The sequence below is a fragment of the Amia ocellicauda genome, unplaced genomic scaffold, assembly GCF_036373705.1.
Source record: "Amia ocellicauda isolate fAmiCal2 unplaced genomic scaffold, fAmiCal2.hap1 HAP1_SCAFFOLD_36, whole genome shotgun sequence".
In the NCBI taxonomy this organism is placed as follows: Eukaryota; Metazoa; Chordata; class Actinopteri; order Amiiformes; family Amiidae; genus Amia; species Amia ocellicauda.
The window spans coordinates 1,099,011-1,121,509 of NW_027102931.1; the positions used below are offsets into that span (position 1 = coordinate 1,099,011).

Below are 22,499 nucleotides of genomic sequence, written 5' to 3' on the forward strand. Positions count from 1 at the left end.
CTGCCAGCAAAAAAAAAAAAGAAAAATAGAGGGAAATATACCAGTGCAGCAAAGGGTGTTGAAAGTAGCCGGGTACGTGTACAATTCTTCAATTATATCTCCTGGAGACAGAAAGAGAGTATTAAGAGCTACGATGAAGTTACCCTGGAGACGTAAAAAGCTTGCAGCACCTGGTATTTCTAGGAGGTCTCCCATCCAAGTACTGACCAGGCCCTGCCCCGTTTAGCTTCCAAGATCTGACGAGATCGGGCGCGTTCAGGATGGTGTGGCCGCAAGCCAAGATGCCTGGCTGCATGATGTCTCTTAAAGGCTGGCGGGTATTGACGGAACTGCCAGCAAAAAAAAAAAGAAAAATAGAGGGAAATATACCAGTGCAGCAAAGGGTGTTGAAAGTAGCCGGGTACGTGTACAATTCTTCAATTATATCTCCTGGAGACAGAAAGAGAGTATTAAGAGCTACGATGAAGTTACCCAGGAGACGTAAAAAGCTTGCTGCACCTGGTATTTCTAGGAGGTCTCCCATCCAAGTACTGACCAGGCCCTGCCCAGTTTAGCTTCCGAGATCTGACGAGATCGGGCGCATTCAGGACGGTGTGGCCACAAGCCGAAAGGCCTGGCTGCATGATGTCTCTTAAAGGTTGGCGGGTGTTGACGGAACTTCCAGCAAAAAAAAAAAAAAAAAAGAAAAATGGATGGAAAAATATCAGTGCAGCAAATGGTGTTGACAGTAGCTGGGTACGTGTACAATACTTCAATTATATCTCCTCCAGACAGATAGAGAGTATTAAGAGCTACGATAAAGTTACCCAGAAGACGTAAAAGCTTACAGCACCAGGTATTTCCAGTAGGTCTCACATTCATGTACTGACCAGGTCCTGCCCCGTTTAGCTTCCGAGATCTGACGAGATCGGGCGCGTTCAGGATGGTGTGGCCGCAAGCCGAGATGCATGGCTGCATGATGTCTATTAAAGGCTGGCGGGTATTGACGGAATTTCCAGCAAAAAAAAAAAAAAAAAAATAGAAAAATGGAGGGAAAAATATCAGTGCAGGAAAGGGTGTTGAAAGTAGCCGGGTACGTGTACAATTCTTCAATTATATCTCCTGGAGACAGAAAGAGAGTATTAAGAGCTACGATGAAGTTACCCAGGAGACGTAAAAAGCTTGCAGCACCTGGTATTTCTAGGAGGTCTCCCATCCAAGTACTGACCAGGCCCTGCCCCGTTTAGCTTCCGAGATCTGACGAGATCGGGCGCATTCAGGACGGTGTGGCCACAAGCCGAAAGGCCTGGCTGCATGATGTCTCTTAAAGGTTAGCGGGTATTGACGGAACTTCCAGAAAAAAAAAAAAGAAAAAAAAGAAAAAAGAAAAATGGATGGAAAAATATCAGTGCAGCAAAGGGTGTTGACAGTAGCTGGATACGTGTACAATACTTCAATTATATCTCCTCCAGACAGAGAGAGAGTATTAAGAGCTACGATGAAGTTACCCAGGAGACGTAAAAAGCTTGCAGCACCTGGTATTTCTAGGAGGTCTCCCATCCAAGTACTGACCAGGTCCTGCCCCGTTTAGCTTCCGAGATCTGACGAGATCGGGCGCATTTAGGACGGTGTGGCCGCAAGCCGAGAGGCCTGGCTGCATGATGTCTCTTAAAGGTTGGCGGGTATTGACGGAACTTCCAGCAAAAAAAAAAAAAAAAAAAGAAAAATGGATGGAAAAATATCAGTGCAGCAAATGGTGTTGACAGTAGCTGGGTACGTGTACAATACTTCAATTATATCTGCTCCAGACAGATAGAGAGTATTAAGAGCTACGATAAAGTTACCCAGGAGACGTAAAAGCTTGCAGCACCTGGTATTTCCAGGAGGTCTCACATTCAAGTACTGACCAGGTCCTGCCCCGTTTAGCTTCCGAGATCTGACGATATCATGCGCGTTCAGGACGGTGTGGCCGAAAGCCGAGAGGCCCGGCTGCATGATGTCTCTTTAAGGCTGGCGGGTATTGACGAAACTTCCAGCAAAAAAAAAAAGAAAAAAGAAAAATGGAGGGAAAAATATCAGTGCAGCAAAGGGTTTTGAAAGTAGCCGGGTACGTGTACAATTCTTCAATAATATCTCCTACAGACTGAAAGAGAGTATTAAGAGCTATGATGAAGTTACCCAGGAGACGTAAAAAGCTTGCAGCACCTGGTATTTCCAGGAGGTCACCCATCCAAGTACTGACCAGGCCCTGCCCCGTTAGCTTCCGAGATCTGACGAGATCGGGCGCGTTCAGGACGGTGTGGCCGCAAGCCAAGAGGCCTTGCTGCATGATGTCTCTTAAAGGCTGGCGGATATTGACGGAACTTCCAGAAAAATTAATAAAGAAAAAGAAAAATGGAGGGAAAAATATCAGTGCAGCAATGGGTGTTGAAAGTAGCCGGGTACGTGTACAATACTTCAATTATATCTCCTCCAGACAGAAAGAGAGTATTAAGAGCTACGATGAAGTTACCCAAGTGACGAAAAAAGCTTGCAGCACCTGGTATTTCCAGGAGGTCACCCATCCAAGTACTGACCAGGCCATGCCGCGTTCAGCTTCCGAGATCTGACGAGATCGGGCGCGTTCAGGACGGTGTGGCCGCAAGCCAAGAGGCCTGGCTGCATGAAGTCTCTTAAAGGCTGGAGGGTATTGACGGAACTTCCAGCAAAAAATAAAAGAAAAAAGAAAAATGGAGGGAAATATATCAGTGCAGCAAAGGGTGTTGAAAGTAGCCGGGTACGTGTACAATTCCTCAATTATAACACCTCCAGACAGATAGAGAGTATTAAGAGCTACGATGAAGTTACCCAGGAGACGTAAAAAGCTTGCAGCACCTGGTATTTCTAGGAGGTCTCCCATCCAAGTACTGACCAGGCCCTGCCCCGTTTAGCTTCCGAGATCTGACGAGATCGGGCGCGTTCAGAACGGTGTGGCCACAAGCCGAGAGTCCTGGCTGCATGATGTCTCTTAAAGACTGGCGGGTATTGACGGAACTTCCAGCAAAAAAAAAAGAAAAAAATAAATAGAAAAATGGAGGGAAAAATATCAGTGCAGCAAAGGGTGTTGAAAGTAGCCGGTTACGTGAACAATTCTTCAATTATATCTCCTCCAGACAGAAAGAGAGTGTTAAGAGCTACGATAAAGTTACCCAGGAGACGTAAAAAGCTTGCAGCACCAGGTATTTCCAGGAGGTCCCACATTCAAGTAATGACCAGGCCCTGCCCCGTTTAGCTTCCGAGATCTGACGAGATGGGGCGCGTTCAGGACGGTGTGGTTGCAAGCCAAGAGGCCTGGCTGCATGATGTCTCTTAAACGCTGGAGGGAATTGCTGGAACTTCCAGCAAGAAAAAAAAAAAAAAAAAATAGAAAAATGGAGGGAAAAATATCAGTGCAGCAAAGGGTGTTGAAAGTAACTGGGTACGTGTACAATACTTCAATTATATCTCCTCCAGACAGAAAGAGAGTATTAAGAGCTACGATAAAATTACCCAGGAGACGTAAAAGCTTGCAGCACCAGGTATTTCCAGGAGGTCTCACATTCAAGTACTGACCAGGTCCTGCCCCGTTTAGCTTCTGAGATCTGACGAGATCGGGCGCGTTCAGGACGGTGAGGCCGCAAGCCGCAAGGCCTGGCTGCATGATGTCTCTTAAAGGTTGGCGGGTATTGACGGAACTTCCAGCAAAAAAAAAAAAAAAAAAGAAAAGTGGATTGAAAAATATCAGTGCAGCAAAGGGTGTTGACAGTAGCTGAGTACGTGTACAATACTTCAATTATATCTCCTCCAGACAGAAAGAGAGTATTAAGTGCTACGATGAAGTTACCCAGGAGACGTAAAAAGCTTGCAGCACCTGGTATTTCTAGGAGGTCTCCCATCCAAGTACTGACCAGGCCCTGCCCCATTTAGCTTCCGAAATCTGACGAGATCGGGCGCATTCTGGACGGTGTGGCCACAAGCCGAGAGGCCTGGCTGCATGATGTCTCTTAAAGGTTGGCGGGTATTGACGGAACTTCCAGCAAAAAAAAAAAAAAAAAAGAAAAATGGATGGAAAAATATCAGTGCAGCAAATGGTGTTGACAGTAGCTGGGTACGTGTACAATACTTCAATTATATCTCCTCCAGACAGATAGAGAGTATTAAGAGCTACGATAAAGTTACCCAGGAGACGTAAAAGCTTGCAGCACCTGGTATTTCCAGGAGGTCTCACATTCAAGTACTGACCAGGTCCTGCCCCGTTTAGCTTCCGAGATCTGACGATATCATGCGCGTTCAGGACGGTGTGGCCGAAAGCCGAGAGGCCCGGCTGCATGATGTCTCTTTAAGGCTGGCGGGTATTGACGAAACTTCCAGCCAAAAAAAAAAGAAAAAAGAAAAATGGAGGGAAAAATATCAGTGCAGCAAAGGGTTTTGAAAGTAGCCGGGTACGTGTACAATTCTTCAATAATATCTCCTACAGACTGAAAGAGAGTATTAAGAGCTATGATGAAGTTACCCAGGAGACGTAAAAAGCTTGCAGCACCTGGTATTTCCAGGAGGTCTCTCATTCATGTACTGACCAGGTCCTGCCCCGTTAGCTTCCGAGATCTGACGAGATCGGGCGCGTTCAGGACGGTGTGGCCGCAAGCCAAGAGGCCTTGCTGCATGATGTCTCTTAAAGGCTGGCGGATATTGACGGAACTTCCAGAAAAATTAATAAAGAAAAAGAAAAATGGAGGGAAAAATATCAGTGCAGCAATGGGTGTTGAAAGTAGCCGGGTACGTGTACAATACTTCAATTATATCTCCTCCAGACAGAAAGAGAGTATTAAGAGCTACGATGAAGTTACCCAAGTGACGAAAAAAGCTTGCAGCACCTGGTATTTCCAGGAGGTCACCCATCCAAGTACTGACCAGGCCCTGCCCTGTTCAGCTTCCGAGATCTGACGAGATCGGGCGCGTTCAGGACGGTGTGGCCGCAAGCCAAGAGGCCTGGCTGCATGAAGTCTCTTAAAGGCTGGAGGGTATTGACGGAACTTCCAGCAAAAAATAAAAGAAAAAAGAAAAATGGAGGGAAATATATCAGTGCAGCAAAGGGTGTTGAAAGTATCCGGGTACGTGTACAATTCCTCAATTATAACACCTCCAGACAGATAGAGAGTATTAAGAGCTACGATGAAGTTACCCAGGAGACGTAAAAAGCTTGCAGCACCAGGTATTTCCAGGAGGTCTCCCATCCAAGTACTGACCAGGCCCTGCCCCGTTTAGTTTCCAAGATCTGACGAGATCGGGCGCATTCAGAACGGTGTGGCCACAAGCCGAGAGTCCTGGCTGCATGATGTCTCTTAAAGACTGGCGGGTATTGACGGAACTTCCAGCAAAAAAAAAAGAAAAAAATAAATAGAAAAATGGAGGGAAAAATATCAGTGCAGCAAAGGGTGTTGAAAGTAGCCGGTTACGTGAACAATTCTTCAATTATATCTCCTCCAGACAGAAAGAGAGTGTTAAGAGCTACGATAAAGTTACCCAGGAGACGTAAAAAGCTTGCAGCACCAGGTATTTCCAGGAGGTCCCACATTCAAGTAATGACCAGGCCCTGCCCCGTTTAGCTTCCGAGATCTGACGAGATGGGGCGCGTTCAGGACGGTGTGGTTGCAAGCCAAGAGGCCTGGCTGCATGATGTCTCTTAAACGCTGGAGGGAATTAATGGAACTTCCAGCAAGAAAAAAAAAAAAAAAAAATAGAAAAATGGAGGGAAAAATATCAGTGCAGCAAAGGGTGTTGAAAGTAACTGGGTACGTGTACAATACTTCAATTATATCTCCTCCAGACAGAAAGAGAGTATTAAGAGCTACGATAAAATTACCCAGGAGACGTAAAAGCTTGCAGCACCAGGTATTTCCAGGAGGTCTCACATTCAAGTACTGACCAGGTCCTGCCCCGTTTAGCTTCTGAGATCTGACGAGATCGGGCGCGTTCAGGACGGTGAGGCCGCAAGCCGCAAGGCCTGGCTGCATGATGTCTCTTAAAGGTTGGCGGGTATTGACGGAACTTCCAGCAAAAAAAAAAAAAAAAAAAAAAGAAAAGTGGATTGAAAAATATCAGTGCAGCAAAGGGTGTTGACAGTAGCTGAGTACGTGTACAATACTTCAATTATATCTCCTCCAGACAGAAAGAGAGTATTAAGTGCTACGATGAAGTTACCCAGGAGACGTAAAAAGCTTGCAGCACCTGGTATTTCTAGGAGGTCTCCCATCCAAGTACTGACCAGGCCCTGCCCCATTTAGCTTCCGAAATCTGACGAGATCGGGCGCGTTCAGGATGGTGTGGCCGCAAGCCGAGATGCCTGGCTGCATGATATCTCTTAAAGGCTGGCGGGTATTGACGGAACTGCCAGCAAAAAAAAAAAGAAAAATAGAGGGAAATATACCAGTGCAGCAAAGGGTGTTGAAAGTAGCCTAGTACGTGTACAATTCTTCAATTATATCTCCTCCAGACAGAAAGAGAGTATTAAGAGCTACGATGAAGTTACCCAGGAGACGTAAAAGGCTTGCAGCACCTGGTATTTCTCGGAGGTCTCCCATCCAAGTACTGACCAGGCCCTGCCCCGTTTAGCTTCCGAGATCTGACGAGATCGGGCACATTCAGGACGGTGTGGCCGCAAGCCGAGAAGCCTGGCTGCATGAAGTCTCTTAAAGGCTGACGGGTATTGACGGAACTTCCAGCAAAAAAAAAATGGATAAAGAAAAATGGAGGGAAAAATATCAGTGCAGCAATGGGTGTTGAAAGTAGCCGGGTACGTGTACAATACTTCAATTATATCTCCTCCAGACAGAAAGAGAGTATTAAGAGCTACGATGAACTCACCTAAAGGATTATTAGGAACACCATACTAATACTGTGTTTGACCCCCTTTCGCCTTCAGAACTGCTTTAATTCTACGTGGCATTGCTTCAACAAGGTGCTGAAAGCATTCTTTAGAAATGTTGGCCCATATTGATAGGATAGCATCTTGCAGTTGATGGAGATTTGTGGGATGCACATCCAGGGCACGAAGCTCCCGTTCCACCACATCCCAAAGATGCTCTATTGGGTTGAGATCTGGTGACTGTGGGGGCCAGTTTAGTACAGTGAACTCATTGTCATGTTCATGAAACCAATTTGAAATGATTCGACCTTTGTGACATGGTGCATTATCCTGCTGGAATTGGTACTAAGGGGCCTAAAGTGTGCCAAGAAGACATCCCCCACACCATTACACCACCACCACCAGCCTGCACAGTGGTAACAAGACATGATGGATCCATGTTCTCATTCTGTTTACGCCAAATTCTGACTCTACCATCTGAATGTCTCACCTCTTTTTCCTATTTGTAGTGGAGATGAGTGGTACCCGGTGGGGTCTTCTGCTGTTGTAGCCCATCCGCCTCAAGGTTGTACGTGTTGTGGTTTCACAAATGCTTTGCTGCATACCTCGTTTGTAACGAGTGGTTATTTCAGTCAAAGTTGCTCTTCTATCAGCTTGAATCAGTCGGCCCATTCTCCTCTGACCTCTAGCATCAACAAGGCATTTTCGCCCACAGGACTGCCGCATACTGGATGTTTTTCCCTTTTCACACCATTCTTTGTAAACCCTAGAAATGGTTGTGCGTGAAAATCCCAGTAACTGAGCAGATTGTGAAATACTCAGACCGGCCCGTCTGGCACCAACAACCATGCCACGCTCAAAATTGCTTAAATCACCTTTCATTCCCATTCAGACATTCAGTTTGGAGTTCAGGAGATTGTCTTGACCAGGACCACACCCCTAAATGCATTGAAGCAACTGCCATGTGATTGGTTGATTAGATAATTGCATTAATGAGAAATTGAACAGGTGTTCCTAATAATCCTTTAGGTGAGTGTATATGTATGTATGTGTATGTATGTCCAATTGCTTTGACAATACAAATGAAATGAATTGAGAGAGAGAGAGAGAGAGAGAGAGGAATATGAGCTCCTAAAAAACATTTGTTTTTATACATAAGCGGATTTAATTTGTGATTTACAAATGAATATATAGCACTATAAACATACACAGAAGACATGGAATAGAAATTCAGAAGAAAAAGTATTCAAAAAATAATAATTTTAAGAGAAACACAAAAAGAAGAAAGCAGAGAGACAGTTCAGGAAGAAAAGTCAGAAAAGAAAAGCTGAAGACAAGAATTGGAGGTAAGAGACAAATAATTAAACAAAAAAATATGTATTAATAAAATAAATAAGCATTCTCAGTAGTTGACTCAGCCAATGAAAATGCAGAGCTCCGATTTGAATAGAGTGACAGTAGGAGAGAGCCCAACTGCCACTGAGACTGATAGAAATCTATCGAACAGCAGTCTGACTGCAGAGCTGCCTTTTGAAATCCGATACCCTGAAGACATTCGCTCTGCACAGGCTAAGAAGGACTACAAACAAGCTGTGATGAGAGCATCTCCTGAGACCCTCATCCTAGACTACACCGGTAAAGGAGAAAACAGGGTCAAGAACAATCTACTGTTCTACAGCGCCTTTCACAAAACCCTGTGCCAGACATACCCCAATAACAACAAGAGGGGCATTAGCAGAGGCAGGCAGATCTCAGTGCTGGTAGAGAAAGACACAGACAGTGTGATGCTCACTTTTAATGTATACCACAACGGGACCATCATGGTGCAGGGCAGCGAGAGCAGCCTGGACCAATTAGCTCTCGGCTTCCACACCTCAAAGCAGCAGACTGAGGTAGAGAAACAAGAGCCAGAGCCGGCCACCCTGCAGTCTGCCCCCAGCCACACGGAGCCAGACAGTGCCCCATCTCCCACAGACTGCCCCCCTGTCTCCCCAAAACTCTCCAGCAACATTAAAACACTAAAGGAATGCCTATCAGTGCTGGAGCTGGAGTTTGCGGAGTTCAGGGAGCAGACCTTGAGCACCCTGGCCCAGACCTCCTTGTGTGATCAGCTCCGGGATGAGATGCACAGACTAAAGATGCAGCACAAGGCTGAGATCCATGAGCTGAGAGCAGCAGTGAGAGACCTGGAGGAGCAGAGCCAAACCCTGAGGACGGAGCTGCGCAGAGCGAGGGAGGAGCTGACCTGGACACCCCAGCACAGCTAGCTGAGGAGCCTGCAGAGCCAGCTGGAGGAGCTAAGAGAGGAGCTACACATCACTGGAGCACAGAGACTGCACTGCACTGACCCCACAACACCTCCAACCCCTGACGCACCCACTGATCCACCCACACTCCCCACCACTCCTGACACACCCACTATCACCAGACCTGCCACTAATACACAACCCCCTGAAACGCCACTCCCCCAAAACACACCCGCTGCCCCCACCACTCCCGACGCATACCCGGAGTGGCAGGTCAACGCAGAGGTGGTCATTCTGAGCGAATCCAATGGGAAGATCCTGGTTGAGAGGCGCCTCTTCCCTGGGCGAAAAGTGAAAAAGCTTTGGTGCTCCACAGCACAGAGAGCCCTGGAGCTGCTCTCCAAGAGGAGGCTTTGCCAAGTCAAACACATCCTCATCCACACCGGCACTAACGACCTGAGTGCCCGCAGGGGCGATGTGGCCTCAGCCCTGAGACAGGTAGCAACGAAAGCCACAGAGGAATTCCCAACTGCCAAAATTTCCATCTCCACACTGCTGCCCCGCACAGACGTGCCCCTGCACATCATCCAGGCCATCAACGCAGAAGTGTCCCGAAGATGTGCCCTCCTCCCCAACGTCCACCTGGCACACCACTGAGACATCCAGCCACATCACCTGTATGACCACGTCCACCTCAACAAGACGGGTGTGAGGATCATCTCAAAGGTCCTCAAGGACACAACCCTGGGCCGAAACCCCACACACCCCCACCTCGAGACCAGGAGCAAACCCCCCAGCCCCCGGCCACATCCCCAGCCACCGGCTCCACCCCAGCCCCAGCCCCTGAGACCCCGCGGCCCCATTCCCCACCCCCCCATCCCCAGAGGGCCCGTCCAGCACAGCAGAGCGGACAGCCGGGGACCAGCACAGCCACACAGCCACGCAGCAGCGGCTTCCAGAGCCTGGAGGCCCGATGCTGCCCAGCTGGCCCAGATAAGGCAACTCCTCAGTGTCATCTGTTCCACACTGCTGAGTTAACTGAGCCTCAACACACATATATATGGTTGTGGAGATGGAGAGTAAGAAAAAATGTGATTTAATTATTCTGATATTTTGATGCAAAGATAAAATCTTTGAGTGATTATTATGTATATCCATATATAATTATTAATAGTAATATAATATCAGTTGTAGACCACAAATTAAACTTTCTTATGTAGAAGAGACAAGTATAATAAAATATATTAACATGTCCTTTAAAATAAGCAGTTGGAATATGCAGGGTTTACGCTCCTCAACTTTTGGAATGAAGAGCACAGGCCCTGAACTGATCAACACTGTAAATAGTTCAGATGTTTTCATTCTTGTAGAGACTTGGTGCTGTGCAGATATGTCTATACACTGGATGGATACAATGGATACAGGGAGCTGATTGTGCCCTCCTATAAAAAACCCAAAGTCAGGTGTGGCAGGGCCTCGTGGGGGATTATCGTGTGGTACAGGGAGGAGCTCCGAGCAGCCCTATGCCCAGTACAGAGAGGAGACACACACCTGTGGATGAAAATCAGAAAAGACACCCTACAAAATAACACAGATATATACCTATGTGCAATTTATATGCCACCCGCAGACTCCCCCTACTATAATGAGGAAGGCTTTCATGAGCTTCAAAACGAAATCTGCCACTTCCAGACCCTGGGCTCTGTACTGCTGTGTGGCGATCTCAATGCCAGGACTGGCAGAGAGATGGACTACATCAATACAGAGGGGAACACACACCTGTTCGGAGACTCCCCGCTGTGCCACACACACACCTCCACACTGACACAGCCACGACAGCGTGGTAAACAAGAGCAGGAAGCAGGTAGTGCGCCTATGTAAAAGCCTGGGTCTATATATCATCAATGGCAGGACCAGGGGGTACTCTCTGGGGAGATTCACATACTGCTCGGCTCTGGGCAGCAGTGTGGTGGACTACGCCATAACTGACCTGGACCCACAAGCCAACAATGCGTTTATAGTCAGACAACAATCTCCACTATCAGACCACAGCCAAATAACACTTTACCTAAAAAGATCAGCGCAGCCACAAGTCAGAGCCAAACTTCCCACAAAACTGGTCTCCCTGCCACCCAGTTAGAGATGGTCAGAGCCCAGCACAGAGAACTACACAAGAGCCCTGAATAGTGATGAGATTGAAAACATGTTAGACAGATATCAATCCTCACACTATCAAATAAACCAAAACGGAATAAACTCAGCCACCAAAACACTGAATGAAATATTTGAGAGACTGGCTTTAAAATCAAACATTAAAACAATTAAAAACCAAAATATGAAATCGTCTAAAAGAAAAAAAGAACAGTGGTGTGACCAGGAGTGTGAAACTTCTAGGAAACACCTGAGACATCTCTCCAACACTAAACACAGAGAGCCCGACAACCAGGAGGCTCGCCTCAGCTACTGCCAGGCCCTGCGGCACTACAAGCAACTCCTCAGTAAGAAAAAAGACCACTATATGGGCAGAATAAATACCCCAAAAACAAAAAATGAAATACCAATTCAAAATGGAGAAATCTGGAAAACACACTTTGAAAAACTTTACCAAAATGTTGAAAACAATCCAAAGCCAGAACAGGTTAAAATATTAAAAAACCTAAATAAATTGGAAGAAATCATTAAGAATAACCAAAATCCCTTAGATAACCCATTTACAATACAGGAACTAAAACATCAACTCAAAATCCTCAAACCCAGGAAAGCCAGCGGCCCCGACAGCATCAGCCCTGAGATGCTGAAGCACAGCAGCCCGCAGCTGCAGGAGGCTCTGCTCAAACTCTTTAACCTGGTGCTGAGAGCCGGGTGTTTCCCTGAGGTCGGGAATCAAGGATTGATCACCCCGATTTTTAAAAGTGGAGACAAATTAGACCCCAATAACTACTGGGGCAGCTGTGTGAGCAGTAACCTGGGGAAGGTGTTCTGCAGTATCATCAACGCCCAGATACTGGCCTTCCTTACCAAGCACAGTGTCCTGAATAAGAGTCAGATTGGCTTCCTACCAAAACACAGCACAACCGATCATATTTACACTCTACACACCCTCATAAATAAATATACCCAAAACAATAAAGGAAAAATATTTGCCTGTTTTGTAGACTTTAGAAAGGCATTTGACTCAATCTGGCACAAGGGATTATTTTATAAACTTCTACAGAGTGGTGTAGGGGGTAAAGTTTATGACATCATTAAATCAATGTATTCTGAAAACAAATGCGGAGTTCAAATTGGCAACTCAAGAACAGAGTTCTTCACTCAGGGGCGGGGAGTGAGACAGGGCTGCAGTCTGAGTCCAACACTGTTCAACATCTACATCATCGAGTTGGCCACAGTGTTGGAGCAGTCTGACGCCCGCAGCCTAACTCTCCATGACACAGAGATCAAGTTCCTGCTCTACGCAGACGACCTGGTGCTGCTGTCGCCCACAGAGCAGGGGCTTCAGCAGAACCTGGCGCTGCTAGAGCAGTACTGTCAGAAATGGGCCCTGGCAGTCAATCTGGACAAGACCAGAGTTATGGTTTTCCAGAAAAAAGCCCCATCTCAGGGAAACAGGTACCGCTTCACTCTGGGCAGCACTGGATTAGAGCACTGCACCAGATACAACTACCTTGGCCTGACCATCAGTGCGTCAGGGAGCTTCAGCCTGGCTATAAACGCATTAAAAGACAAGGCACGCCGGGCATTTTATGCCATAAAGACACAATTTGGGAAAACAACAATACCAATAACTATTTGGATTAAAATATTAAACTCCATCATCCAACCAATCCTGCTATATGGGAGCGAAGTGTGGGGTCCCCTCATGAACCTCAATAACAGCAATTGGGACAAAAGCCCCATGGAAATATTCCACCTAGAATTTAATAAAAACATCTTACACGTACACAGAAACGCCCCCACGGCTCTGAGGCTCACAGAGCCCGAACACACAATGACCAAAACAACTACAATTGGGAAAATTGACATGTACCTGAAAAGCAAATACACAAAAGATTAGAGACACGAATTAGAATTACAAAACAAATTGGAATGCTACCGGGCCCTGAATAGAAACATTACATTGGCTGAATACTTAAAAATCCAAAATATAAAAGAGAGACAAAATCTAACTAAATACAGGCTCAGTGACCACAGCCTCGCCATTGAAAAAGGCCGCTACAGAAAATTCTGGGTTGCCAGAGAAGAGCGGCTGTGCAGCCAGTGTGACCTAGGGGAGGTCGAAACACAGGCGCATTTCCTGCTGTCCTGCCCTAAATACACAAAAATCAGGGAGACATACTTTAAAATATTAAAAATGCATATCCCTGAGTTCAGCATGATCCCCGATTGCTGCAAACTCCCCGTCCTGCTGGGAGAGGAGGAGCGCACTGCCTTCTTAGCAGCGCAATATGTATCCACCTGCCACAGCCTGCGAGACAGTGTGTAGACACCAGCCTGTGGCACTCCATTTGCAAAACAAAATAAAAACAGTGATTTTTCTGATATCATGACACAAATTTTGATACAAACAACAAATATGGTTTATATCCTACTTAATTTTATTTCAATGTGTACTATATTTGTTCCACTGAATCTTGTATTGCAATGTTTTGTCTTGATTGATAGAACATTTGTATCTGCTTTGGCAATATTGTGATAGATCATGCCAATAAAGCACCTTTGAATTGAATTGAAATGAATTGACAGACAGACAGACACACGCACACACACACACACACACACACACACACACACACACACAGAGCCAGCCAGCCAGACAGCCAGCCAGCTCAGCCATGACATCACGAGCCTCTCTCAGCTGACTGCTATGACATCACAGAGCACGTACATTCCGTTGCTTGCCGTCTGTCAACCACTCAGTCACTGCCAGCCAGACTGGCTGGCTGGCTGGATGGGGGGGCTGCTTGCTGCTGCTGCGTATCTTAGCAAGCTAATTTGCCTGACCGGCCTTCCTACTCCTATGCCCAAATGTCCACCTAAGCCCGATCTGCTGTTCACCTGGATCACAGCTCCGCCCCAACAAGGCAGATCCTCCCAAAAATGGTACAAACTGATCCACGTTCCCCTCCACGGAAAGCTTTAGCCCAAAATAAGGGACACATTCTGCCCAATATGTCAGCGCCAACCACAGCCTGAGGGACACAGTGACACACGAGCACCGGCTGTAAATATAATGTAAATACTCGTTTGTAATGCATGTCATTGTATTTCAAAAAAGGAATCTGGAAATGGTATACCTATTTTCTTTATTTGTATGTATTAAAGATCACATTTTATTACATTTTCTTTTTCTGTACGTCATTACATCTTATTGTGATTCATAATTCTATTATTTATTTTCCGTGTATATGTATGTATGTATGTATTGTGACAAACCAAGGGGCAGGGTCATACATGGCAGATATGTCAGGCCAGGTCTGCTGCAAGGTGTGTACTCTAGGGTAGAATACCGACCCTAGGCAACTACACTCCCCAGAAACCCTCAGGCAGCCATTCTAGCACCTAATGTGGTCACTTGGTGTTACTTCCTCAATTATTCACCAGGTATATAAGGCGGGCCTGAGAGAGAGAGAAGTGAGAGACAATAGGGTGAGTTATCTGGAAAACAGAGGTAGCTCATAAGGAGAAAGCCAAGACTTATTTATTCCAGACTTTGTTTAAAATAGAATGATTATGTAAGATTAGTTACAACTCCAGTGTGAGTTAGGTTTTGTTTTCAGATTTGTTTTGTTTGAAGTAAACATACAGGCACAGCCCTGTATTTGCAACCTCCTCCCTGGGTCATGACTGGTTTTTACTCCTAAGAAGATCACAGAGAAGACCCGCACATGTGTACAGCCAAGGCGTTTTGTCACATTTGGTGTAGAATGCGGGCAGCACCTCATGAAACCCAGACTGGCTGAGTGAATTTTTTTATCCAAAAAAAAAAAAACTACAGGCTGTAATAGCCCAACAGGAAGCGACCAGGGTGCAGCAGGTGGCTCACCAGGATGCTATGCGGATGCATCAGGAAGCACTGCAGGTCCAGCATGATACAAATAAAATGTTTAGAGAAGAGCAGGAAAAGGTGACTAAAGAGCTGAAAGAGAGTGTTGAAGCACTTGCAACCAGGATTGGGCCACAGGGGGCTGCAACCCATTCCACTCCCCGCACCAATCACTTTCTGCAGAAAATGACAAAACAGGACGATGTTGAGGCCTTCCTTATGACCTTTGAGAGGACAGCAGAGAGAGGGATGGCCAAAAGATTCCTGGGCAGGGCTTGTGGCACCTTATCTGGCAGGGGATGCACAGAAAGCGTACTTTGATCTGGAGCTGAAGGACGCCCAGGACTATGATAAATTGAAAGCGGAGATGAGGGCACATCGGTTTCAGCAGTGGGCCTACCAACCAGGACAACCAATCCGAACGCAGATGTTTGATCTGATCCATCTGGCCAGGAAATGGCTACAGCCAGAGGTCCATTCATCAGCCGAGGTGGTGGAGGCCATAGTCCTTGACAACTACCAACGCTGTTTGCCCAAGGACGTTCGACGCTGGGTTGGCCAGAATGAGGTGCTGTCCGCTGACACCTTGGTGGCCATTGTAGAGCGGTTCTATACAGCCGGAGCAGCAGAGCATGTACCGGAGGTTAAAAACTCGTTCCCCAGGCCATGACGAACCAGCGGACCGGGTAAGATGGTTCCAAAGTACTCTGGGAAACATGACGCGCTGGGTTGGAAGAAAAGAGCAAGACTGGGGGGGGCAAAGGTGGGGCCTAAAGCCGAGACTAAGGGTTATAGGGGGTCACCATCACAACCAATTGTCTGCTACAATTGTGACAAAGTAGGACATATTGCGGCCCACTGCCCAGGTAGAGAGGAACCAATGCAATGTAATGTGTGTGATATGGGGAAAGAGAAACCGGTATTTTATGCCTGCCCTGTTGGGACGGATGTTTTCATAGGCGGAGTACCTAATCCAAAACACATGTGTACAGTGATAGTCGATGAGAAAGAAGTGGCTGCTCTACTCGACTCTGGCAGTATGGTTACACTGGTCACAGAAAAATTAGTAGCGACCAACAAGCTGGATAGACATCAGGAGCTCAGTATCACATGCACACATGGTGACACACGCCCCTATCCCACAGCCCTTGTAAACATACAGACAGAGGCCGGGAAACTAGATTACGAAGTCGGTGTGGTACCCAACATGCCATATGATGTGATACTGGGACGATATTTTCCTAATTTTGGAAAACTAGATAGAAAACATAGTAAATTGGAAATGCACACTGAAAACTGTAAGCCAGAAGTTGCCTCGATCCCACAACTAGAGCTAAAAGTAGACCTGGTTCCAGTTGAGTCGACAGTGAAGGTTTTGGTTGGGGAAAATTAACTGAAAACATAGGGGTGGAATGTAGTGACGTAGATGACCCTATGGAGGGTGAGGAACCCAGCACTAGCAGGGTGGGTGAGAATCCATTCATAGAGACCCCTGAAGCTGACAATGTAGAAGTGTCAGTGTTAGAGGGACTCCCCACTGATTTTGGCAGCGCACAGGTGCGAGATCTCACTCTACACTATGCTAAAGAAAATGTGAAGGTAGTAAATGGGACCCCTATGACTACTGCAGACCCGCCAACAGCTTATCCTTATTTTATGGTAAAAAATGACCTATTGTACCGTGTAAATAAGATAGGGGTGGACATTGTGGAGCAATTGCTAGTTCCCACCCCATTCAGACGAACAGTTCTCAATCTGGCACATGGGCATATCCTGGGGGGACATCTGGGGATGGACAAAACCAAGGATAGACTCCTGAGGAGGTTTTACTGGCCAGGCGTACATGCAGACGTGACAGAACATTGTAGCTCATGTCCTGAATGTCAAATACATGCTCCTAAACCAGCCTTCAGAAGCCCACTGGTCCCTTTGCCCATCATAGAGACCCCCTTTGCTAGGATAGCTATGGATGTGGTGGGACCTCTCCCGAAATCAGCCAGAGGGCATCAGTATATACTGGTTATTTTGGATTATGCCACCAGGTACCCAGAAGCCATTCCACTGCGGACCATGGCTTCAAAAGGTATTGCAAAAGAGCTAATGTTGATGTGTAGTAGGGTGGGGATACCGAGGGAGATATTAACAGATCAGGGCACACCCTTTATGTCTAAGGTTATGACCGATCTGTGTAAATTGTTGCAGGTTAAGCAGTTGAGAACATCAGTCTACCACCCACAAACAGATGGGTTGGTTGAGAGATTTAATAGGACCCTGAAGTCCATGCTAAGAAAGGTAATCGATAAGGATGGGAAAAATTGGGAATTCATGCTGCCCTACTTGATGTCTGCCATTAGGGAAGTCCCACAGGCTTCCCTGGGCTTTTCGCCTTTTGAACTGTTATATGGGAGGCACCCCAGGGGGATATTAGACATAGCCCGTGAAACGTGGGAACACGAGTCCACTCCTTTCCGGAGTGTAGTCGAGCACATCAATGCTATGCAAGAGAGAATAGCCACAGTCACTCCCATTGTGAGAGAGCACCTAAGGCAGGCACAGGAACACCAACAATTCGCCTATAATCGTCAGGCTACACTGAGGGTGTTCCAGCCTGGTGATAGGGTGTTGGTGTTGGTTCCCACTGTAGAATGTAAATTTCTGGCTACGTGGATGGGACCTTATGAGATTATAGAGCGAATACGGGAAGTGAACTATAAGGTTCAGCAACCCGGCCGCCGACCCCCAGAACAAATATATCATGTCAACTTAATAAAAGCCTGGAAGGACAGGGAAGTGTTGATGTTGACTTACCCCCCTCAGCCACTAGGGACACCGAAGGTGAATATTGCAGCTGCCTTGTCACCTGACCAGTTGAAGGAGGTGAACGACTTGATAATACGTAATAGGGAAGTTTTCTCAGGCATACCGGGGCGTACCCATTTAGTCTCTCACAACATTGTGTCTCTCCCAGGAAAGAAGGTAAATATGAGGCCTTACAGGGTACCAGAAGCTCGCAGGAACACTATTAGAAATGAGGTTAAGGAAATGCTGGAGGCAGGGGTTATTGAAGAATCCCACAGTGAGTGGTCCAGCCCTATAGTCATGGTTTCCAAACCTGATGGCTCCTGGAGATTCTGTAATGATTTTAGAAAGGTTAATGAAATTTCAAAGTTTGATGCATACCCAATGCCCCGAGTAGATGAATTGTTAGAGAATATTGGGAATGCTCGCTATATTTCAACTATTGACTTAGCCAAGGGCTACTGGCAGATTCCCTTGACCCCGGGTGCCAAAGAAAAAACAGCCTTTGCAACCCCAGATGGTCTGTTTCACTACACAGTGATGCCCTTTGGCCTGCATGGTGCTCCTGCCACCTTTCAAAGGTTGATGGACCACATACTTAGACCACACAGGACGTATGCGGCAGCATATTTAGATGATGTGGTCATTCACAGTCCAGATTGGGAATCACATTTGTCTCAGCTCCAAGCGGTATTGGATTCAATACATGCAGCAGGCCTGATGGCTAATCCAACCAAATGCAATTTGGGGTTGGAAGAGGCCAAATACTTGGGCTATACAGTAGGGAGGGGTATGGTGAAACCCCAAATATCCAAGGTTGAAGCCATAAACTCTTGGCCTAGGCCTGTCAATAAAAAGCAGGTTAGGGCATTTTTAGGGTTAACTGGGTATTACCGGAGGTTTATTCCCAACTATGCTACCTTAGCGGCCCCTCTGACTGATATGACTAAGGCTACAGAACCCAATATGGTTAGATGGGGTGATACAGCAAACCGGGCTTTCCGGAGCCTACAGGAGGCGCTCTGCCGCAACCCCGTTTTAATGGTACCTGACTTTCAGAAAGAATTTATAGTCCAGACGGACGCCTCTGAGGTGGGGATCGGAGTGGTTTTGTCCCAAAGAATGGGTGATCACGAACACCCGGTGTTGTTCCTTAGCAGAAAGTTGGAATCCAATGAAATAAATTATTTGGTAGTTGAAGAAGAATGTTTGGCAGTGAAGTGGGCTTTGGACAGTCTTCGATACTATTTGTTGGGCAGGCACTTCACCCTGATCACTGACCATGCCCCCCTCACTTGGATGCATCGTTCGAAAGACAGGAATGCCCGTGTGATGAGGTGGTTTTTGAGTCTCCAACATTTTCATTTCACCCTGCAGCACAGGCCAGGGAAGGCCATGGGGAATGTTGATGGGCTGTCCCGGGTGCATGCTTTTTTGCGGCTGTCGCTCGACCTATGGGGTCGCAGCTGGGGGGGAGGATGTGGGACAAACCAAGGGGCAGGGTCATACATGGCAGACATGTCAGGCCAGGTCTGCTGCAAGGTCTGCACTCTAGGGAAGAAAACCGACCCTAGACAACTACACTCCCCAGAAACCCTCAGGCAGCCTAATGTGGTCACTTGGTGCTACTTCCTCAATTATTCACCAAGTATATAAGGCGGAAAGATAGAGTCAAGCTAGAAGGTCAGGCCAGAAGCTAGTTTGATTTCTGTTTGTTATTTACGATGAGAACCTTGGAAACAATGTCAAACGGTATGACCTACGTGCCTGTTCCCTAAAACCATGTGTAGACCTATGGACTCTGTTCTATAATGATATATGTTCTGCTTAGTTAGCCTTTAAGATAACATAGTAATGACTTTCTAGCATGTATGCATGTATGTATGTCCAATTGCTTTGACAATACAAATGAATTGAATTGAGAGGGAGAGAGAGAGAGAGAGAGAGAGAGAGAGAGAGAGACAGACAGACTGAAAAACAGACAAACAGACACACACACACACACACAGACATACACACACACACACAGAGCCAGCCAGCCAGCCAGCTCAGCGATGACATCACGAGCCTCTCTCAGCTGACTGCTATGACATCACAGAGCACGTACATTCCGTTGCTTGCCGTCTGACAACCACTCAGTCACTGCCAGCCAGACTGGCTGGCTGGCTGGATGTGGGGGATGCTTGCTGCTGCTGCGTACCTTAGCAAGCTTATTTGCTTGACCGGCCTTCCAACTCCTCTGCCCACATGCCCACCTATGCCCGATCTGCTGTTCACCTGGTCACAGCTCCGCCCCAACAAGGCAGATTCTCCCAAAAATGGTACAAACTGATCCACGTTCCCCTCCACGGAAAGCTTTAGCCCAAAATAAGGGACAAATTCTGTAACAACATAATGGATGCCCACCCAACCTGTGACAAAACTGAGAAAAAAGAAAAACGCCAGTCCTCCTGGGGGAGGGACACACAGCCACCCTGGCTGCCCAATATGTCAGCGCCTACCACAGCCTGAGGGACACAGTGACACACGAGCACCGGCTGTAAATATAATGTAAATACTTGTTTGTTATGCATGTCATTGTATTTCAAAAAAGGAATCTGGAAATAGTAAACCTATTTTCTTTATTTGTATGTATTAAAGATCACATTTTTTTACATTTTCATTTTCTGTACTTCATTACATCTTATTGTGATTCATAATTCTATTATTTATTTTCCGTGTAGATGTATGTATGTATGTATGTATGTATGTATGTATGTATATGTATGTATGTCCAATTGCTTTGACAATACAAATGAATTGAATTGAGAGGGAGAGAGAGAAAGAGAGAGAGAGAGAGAGAGAGAGAGAGAGAGAGAGAGAGAGAGAGAGGAATATGAGCTCCTAAAAAACATTTGTTTTTATACATAAGCGGATTTAATTTGTCATTTACAAATGAATATATAGCACTATAAACATACACAGAAGACATGGAATAGAAATTCAGAAGAAAAAGTATTCAAAAAATAATAATTTTAAGAGAAACACAAAAAGAAGAAAGCAGAGAGACAGTTCAGGAAGAAAAGTCAGAAAAGAAAAGCTGAAGACAAGAATTGGAGGTAAGACCTTTCACCTATAGAGACAAATAATTAAACAAAAAAATATGTATTAATAAAATAAATAAGCATTCTCAGTAGTTGACTCAGCCAATGAAAATGCAGAGCTCCAATTTGAATAGAGTGACAGTAGGAGAGAGCCCAACTGCCACTGAGACGGATACAAATCTATCGAACAGCAGTCTGACTGCAGAGCTGCCTTTTGAAATCCGATACCCTGAAGACATTCGCTCTGCACAGGCTAAGAAGGACTACAAACAAGCTGTGATGAGAGCATCTCCTGAGACCCTCATCCTAGACTACACCGGTAAAGGAGAAAACAGGGTCAAGAACAATCTACTGTTCTACACTCAGTACCCCACCGCCTTTCACAAAACCCTGTGCCAGACATACCCCAATAACAACAAGAGGGGCATTAGCAGAGGCAGGCAGATCTCAGTGCTGGTAGAGAAAGACACAGACAGTGTGATGCTCACTTTTAATGTATACCACAACGGGACCATCATGGTGCAGGACAGCGAGAGCAGCCTGGACCAATTATCTCTCGGCTTCCACACCTCAAAGCAGCAGACTGAGGTAGAGAAACACGAGCCAGAGCCGGCCACCCTGCAGTCTGCCCCCAGCCACACGGAGCCAGACAGTGCCCCATCTCCCACAGACTGCCCCCCTGTCTCCCCAAAACTCTCCAGCAACATTAAAACACTAAAGGAATGCCTATCAGTGCTGGAGCTGAAGTTTGCGGAGTTCAGGGACTAAAGATGCACCACAAGGCTGAGATCCATAAGCTGAGAGCAGCAGTGAGAGACCAGGAGGAGCAGAGCCAAACCCTGAGGACGGAGCTGCACAGAGCGAGGGAGGAGCTGACCAGGACACCCCAGCACAGCCAGCTGAGGAGCCTGCAGAGCCAGCTGGAGAAGCTAAGAGAGGAGCACAGAGACTGCACTGCACTGACCCCACAACACCTACAACCCCTGACGCACCCACTGACGCACCCACTGATCCACCCACACTCCCCACCACTCCTGACACCCCCACTATCACCAGACCTGCCACTAATACACAAACCCCTGAAACGCCACTCCCCTAAAACACACCCGCTGCCCCCACCACTCCCGACGCAAAACCCGGAGTGGCAGGTCAACACAGAGGTGGTCATTCTGAGCGACTCCAATGGGAAGTTCCTGGATGAGAGGCGCCTCTTCCCTGGGCGAAAAGTGAAAAAGCTTTGGTGCCCGACAGCACAGAGAGCCCTGGAGCTGCTCTCCAAGAGGAGGCTGTGCCAGGTCAAACACATCCTCATCCACACCGGCACTAACGACCTGAGTGCCCGCAGGGGCGATGTGGCCTCAGCCCTGAGACAGGTGGCAAAGAAAGCCACAGAGGAATTCCAAACTGCCAAAATCACCATCTCCACACTGCTGCCCCGCACAGACGTGCCCCTGCACATCATCCAG

The 22,499-nt window shown here is 46.8% G+C and overlaps 8 non-coding genes and 12 pseudogenes across 8 annotated transcripts; all 20 read right to left on the reverse strand.

Annotated features, from left to right (window-relative positions):
* Positions 1 to 158: 158 nt before the first annotated feature.
* LOC136733286 (5S ribosomal RNA) lies at positions 159 to 277 on the reverse strand. The gene has a single exon (XR_010810178.1). It is a non-coding gene; the product is annotated as a 5S ribosomal RNA (ribosomal RNA).
* A 209-nt stretch (positions 278 to 486) lies between these two features.
* LOC136733370 (uncharacterized) lies at positions 487 to 605 on the reverse strand (annotated as a pseudogene).
* A 215-nt stretch (positions 606 to 820) lies between these two features.
* On the reverse strand, positions 821 to 939 carry LOC136733593 (uncharacterized; annotated as a pseudogene).
* Positions 940 to 1,158: 219 nt separating this feature from the next.
* On the reverse strand, positions 1,159 to 1,277 carry LOC136733744 (5S ribosomal RNA). Its single transcript, XR_010810271.1, has one exon. It is a non-coding gene; the product is annotated as a 5S ribosomal RNA (ribosomal RNA).
* A 225-nt stretch (positions 1,278 to 1,502) lies between these two features.
* On the reverse strand, positions 1,503 to 1,621 carry LOC136733335 (5S ribosomal RNA). The gene has a single exon (XR_010810224.1). It is a non-coding gene; the product is annotated as a 5S ribosomal RNA (ribosomal RNA).
* Positions 1,622 to 1,837: 216 nt separating this feature from the next.
* LOC136733765 (uncharacterized) lies at positions 1,838 to 1,956 on the reverse strand (annotated as a pseudogene).
* Positions 1,957 to 2,172: 216 nt separating this feature from the next.
* Positions 2,173 to 2,290, reverse strand: LOC136733283 (5S ribosomal RNA). Its single transcript, XR_010810175.1, has one exon. It is a non-coding gene; the product is annotated as a 5S ribosomal RNA (ribosomal RNA).
* A 216-nt stretch (positions 2,291 to 2,506) lies between these two features.
* LOC136733458 (uncharacterized) lies at positions 2,507 to 2,625 on the reverse strand (annotated as a pseudogene).
* Positions 2,626 to 2,841: 216 nt separating this feature from the next.
* On the reverse strand, positions 2,842 to 2,960 carry LOC136733290 (5S ribosomal RNA). The gene has a single exon (XR_010810182.1). It is a non-coding gene; the product is annotated as a 5S ribosomal RNA (ribosomal RNA).
* A 222-nt stretch (positions 2,961 to 3,182) lies between these two features.
* LOC136733687 (uncharacterized) lies at positions 3,183 to 3,301 on the reverse strand (annotated as a pseudogene).
* A 220-nt stretch (positions 3,302 to 3,521) lies between these two features.
* On the reverse strand, positions 3,522 to 3,640 carry LOC136733550 (uncharacterized; annotated as a pseudogene).
* A 216-nt stretch (positions 3,641 to 3,856) lies between these two features.
* On the reverse strand, positions 3,857 to 3,975 carry LOC136733440 (uncharacterized; annotated as a pseudogene).
* A 215-nt stretch (positions 3,976 to 4,190) lies between these two features.
* On the reverse strand, positions 4,191 to 4,309 carry LOC136733768 (uncharacterized; annotated as a pseudogene).
* Positions 4,310 to 4,525: 216 nt separating this feature from the next.
* LOC136733596 (uncharacterized) lies at positions 4,526 to 4,643 on the reverse strand (annotated as a pseudogene).
* Positions 4,644 to 4,859: 216 nt separating this feature from the next.
* On the reverse strand, positions 4,860 to 4,978 carry LOC136733351 (5S ribosomal RNA). The gene has a single exon (XR_010810233.1). It is a non-coding gene; the product is annotated as a 5S ribosomal RNA (ribosomal RNA).
* Positions 4,979 to 5,194: 216 nt separating this feature from the next.
* On the reverse strand, positions 5,195 to 5,313 carry LOC136733409 (uncharacterized; annotated as a pseudogene).
* A 222-nt stretch (positions 5,314 to 5,535) lies between these two features.
* Positions 5,536 to 5,654, reverse strand: LOC136733688 (uncharacterized; annotated as a pseudogene).
* A 220-nt stretch (positions 5,655 to 5,874) lies between these two features.
* On the reverse strand, positions 5,875 to 5,993 carry LOC136733551 (uncharacterized; annotated as a pseudogene).
* Positions 5,994 to 6,213: 220 nt separating this feature from the next.
* On the reverse strand, positions 6,214 to 6,332 carry LOC136733339 (5S ribosomal RNA). The gene has a single exon (XR_010810228.1). It is a non-coding gene; the product is annotated as a 5S ribosomal RNA (ribosomal RNA).
* Positions 6,333 to 6,541: 209 nt separating this feature from the next.
* On the reverse strand, positions 6,542 to 6,660 carry LOC136733303 (5S ribosomal RNA). Its single transcript, XR_010810194.1, has one exon. It is a non-coding gene; the product is annotated as a 5S ribosomal RNA (ribosomal RNA).
* Between the last annotated feature and the right edge of the window lie 15,839 nt (positions 6,661 to 22,499).